This window comes from Arachis stenosperma, chromosome 3, assembly GCF_014773155.1.
Source record: "Arachis stenosperma cultivar V10309 chromosome 3, arast.V10309.gnm1.PFL2, whole genome shotgun sequence".
Lineage (NCBI taxonomy): Eukaryota > Viridiplantae > Streptophyta > Magnoliopsida > Fabales > Fabaceae > Arachis > Arachis stenosperma.
The window spans coordinates 83,687,505-83,691,240 of record NC_080379.1 but is presented as its reverse complement, the minus strand read 5'-3'; the positions used below and the strand labels follow the sequence as shown (position 1 = coordinate 83,691,240).

At 40.7% G+C, this 3,736-nt stretch overlaps 1 non-coding gene across 1 annotated transcript; it reads right to left on the bottom strand.

The window, feature by feature from the left end:
• Positions 1–1,163: 1,163 nt before the first annotated feature.
• LOC130971845 (small nucleolar RNA R71) lies at positions 1,164–1,271 on the bottom strand. The gene has a single exon (XR_009083051.1). It is a non-coding gene; the product is annotated as a small nucleolar RNA R71 (small nucleolar RNA).
• Between the last annotated feature and the right edge of the window lie 2,465 nt (positions 1,272–3,736).

The window sequence follows — 3,736 nt, the reverse complement described above, 5'->3', positions numbered from 1 at the left end:
CAATCAAATGTTTTCAAAATCAATTTCTTTCCTTTTTCAAAGATACTTACTAACAATCAATGATTTGATTGAACATTTTTTGCCTTTTCTGTTGAGGAAGGTTTTATGTTTGAATCATATCTTTTCTTGTTAGGCAAGTCATTAATTTTTAAAATCATATCTTTTCCAATTGTTTTCAAATCATATCTTTTCAAATTGTTTTCAAATCATAACTTCTCAATCACATCTTTTTAAAACCATAACTTTTCAATCAAATCTTTTTAACCTCATCTTTTTCAAAATAGTTTTCAATCAAATCTTTTTAATTTCTAATTTCAAAATCTTTTTCAAAAATCACTTGATTTCTTTTTCACTTTTAATTTTCGAAAATTATCAATCAAATTTTCAAAATGTTTTCAAAATCTTTTAAATGAATTTTCGAAAATTCTCTTCCCTCCTTCTCACATCATACTATTTATGGAGTACCACTCCTTCTAAATGCACAATTCGAACCTTATCTAATTAAAGTTCGAATTCTTCTTCTCCTTCTTCTTTCTATTTCTTTGTTCCTCTAACACTTCAAGGAATCTCTATACTGTGACATAGAGGATTCCATATTTTCTTTTTCTCTTCTCTTTCATATGAGTAGGAGCAGAGACAAAGGCATTCTTGTTGAAGCTGATCCTGAACCTGAGAGGACCCTGAAGAGAAAGCTAAGAGAAGCCAAAGCACAACTCTCTTTAGAGGACCTGACCGAACTCTTCAAAGAAGAAGAACACAAGGCAGCCGAAAACAACAACAATGCCAACAATGCAAGGAAGGTGCTGGGTGACTTCACTGCACCTACTCCTGATTTCTATGGGAGAAGCATCTCTATCCCTGCCATTGGAGCAAACAACTTTGAGCTTAAGCCTCAATTAGTTTCTCTAATGCAACAGAATTGCAAGTTCCATGGACTTCCAATGGAAGATCCTCATCAGTTTTTAGCTGAATTCTTGCAAATCTGTGACACAGTCAAGACTAATGGGGTTAACCCTGAGGTCTATAGACTGATGCTATTCACTTTTGCTGTAAGAGACAGAGCTAGAATATGGTTGGATTCTCAACCTAAAGAAAGCCTGGACTCTTGGGAAAAGCTAGTCAATGCCTTCTTGGCAAAGTTTTTTCCACCACAAAGATGGAGTAAGCTTAGAGTGGAAGTCCAAACCTTCAGACAGAAGGATGGAGAATCCCTCTATGAAGCTTGGGAAAGATACAAACAATTAATCAGAAGATGTCCTTCAGACATGCTTTCTGAATGGAGCATCATAGGTATTTTCTATGATGGTCTCTCTGAACTATCCAAGATGTCTTTGGATAGCTCTGCTGGAGGATCTCTTCATCTGAAGAAGACGCCCGCAGAGGCTCAAGAGCTAATTGAAATGGTTGCAAATAACCAATTCATGTATACTTCTGAAAGAAATCCTGTGAACAATGGGACTAGTCAGAAGAAAGGAGTTCTTGAGATTGACACTCTGAATGCCATATTGGCTCAGAACAAGATATTGACTCAACAAGTCAATTTAATTTCTCAGAGTCTGTCTGGAATGCAGAATGCACATGGCAGTACTAAGGAAGCTTCATCTGAGGAAGAAGCTTATGATCCTGAGAACCCTTCAATGGAAGAGGTGAATTACCTAGGAGAACCCTATGGAAACACCTATAATTCTTCATGGAGAAATCACCCAAATTTCTCATGGAAGAGTCAAGAGAGACCTCAACAAGGTTTCAATAATAATAATGGTGGAAGAAACAGGTTTAGCAATGGCAAGCCTTTTCCATCATCTTCTCAGCAACAGACAGAGAGTTCTAAGCAGAATACTTCTGACTTAGCAACAATGGTCTCTGATCTAATAAAGACCACTCAAAGTTTCATGAATGAAACAAGGTCCTCCATCAGAAATTTGGAAGGACAAGTGGGTCAGCTGAGCAAGAAAATTACTGAACTCCCTCCTAGTACTCTCCCAAGTAATACAGAAGAAAATCCAAAAGGAGAGTGCAAAGCCATAACCATGGCCGAATGTGGAGAGGAAAGAGAGGAGGAAGACGCCACTGAGGAAGACCTCAGTGGGCGTGTACCAATTTCCTCTGAGTTCCAATGGGAATCTGAGGCTCAAATGAGACCATAGAGATTCCATTGGACTTACTTCTGCCATTCATGAGCTCTGATGAGTATTCTTCCTCTGAAGAGGATGAGTATGTCACTGAAGAGCAAGTTGCTAAATATCTTGGAGCAATCATGAAGCTAAATGACAAGTTATTTGGAAATGAGACTTGGGAGGATGAACCTCCCTTGCTCACCAAAGAACTGGATGACTTGTTTAGGCAGAAACTGCCTCAAAAGAGGCAAGATCCTGGGAAGTTTTCTATACCTTGTACCATAGGCACCATGACCTTCAAGAAGGCCTTGTGTGACTTAGGGTCAAGTGTAAACCTCATGCCCCTCTCTATAATGGAGAAATTAGGGATCTTTGAGGTGCAAGCTGCAAGAATCTCATTAGAGATGGCAGACAATTCAAGAAAACAAGCTCATGGACTTGTAGAGAATGTTTTGGTGAAGATTGAAGACCATTACATCCCTACTGATTTCATAGTCCTAGAGACTGGGAAGTGCATGGATGAATCCATCATCTTTGGCAGACCCTTTCTAGCCACAGCAAAGGCTGTGATTGATGTTGATAGAGGAGAGTTGATCATTCAAGTGAATAAAGAATCCTTGGTGTTTAAGGCCCAAGGAAATCCCTCTATCATCATGGAGAGGAAGCATGAAGAGCTTCTCTCAAAACAGAGCCAAGCAGAGCCCCCACAGTCAAACTCTAAGTTTGGTGTTGGGAGGCCACAACCAAACTCTAAGTTTTGTATTGAACCCCCACATTCAAACTCTAAGTTTGGTGTTGGGAGGTTCCAACACGGTTCTGAGCATTTCTGAGGCTCCATGAGAGTCCTCTGTCAAGCTAATGACATTAAAGAAGCGCTTGTTGGGAGGCAACCCAATGTTTTATAGTTAACTATTTTCTTTGTTATTTTATTTTTTGTAGGTTGATGATCATAAGAAGTCACAAAAACAATGAAAAAAGCAAAAACAGAATGAAAACAGGAAGAAAAACAGCACACCCTGGAGGAAGAAGCTGCTGGCGTTTAAACGCCAGTAAGCCTAGCAGTTGGGCGTTTAACGCCCAGTCTGGCACCATTCTGGGCGTTTAACGCCAGAAAGGGGCACCAGACTGGCGTTAAACGCCAGAAAAGGGCAACAACCTGGCGTTAAACGCCAGGAATGGGCACCAGCCCGGCGTTTAACGCCAGAAATAGCTCAAAACGTGGATTTTGATGCTATTTGGTGCAGGGATGACTTTTCCTTGACACCACAGGATCTGTGGACCCCACAGGACCCCACCATCACTCTCTCTCTTCTTCCCCCACTCACCAATCACCTCAATACCTCTTCCCCAAAAACCCTTCACCTATCAATCCCATCTTTCTCTTCACCACTCACATCCATCCTTCATAAATCCCCACCAACCTCACCCTTCAAATTCAAACCACTTTCCCTCCCAAACCCACCCTCCATGGCCAAACCATTACCCCCCTCTCTCCTATATATACCCTTCTTCAACCCTTCATTCTCACACAACCTAAAACACCCCTTCTTTCCCTTCTTGGCCGAACACACCACCTTCCCCTCTTCCTCATTTCTTCTTCTTCTACTCTCTTCTTTCTT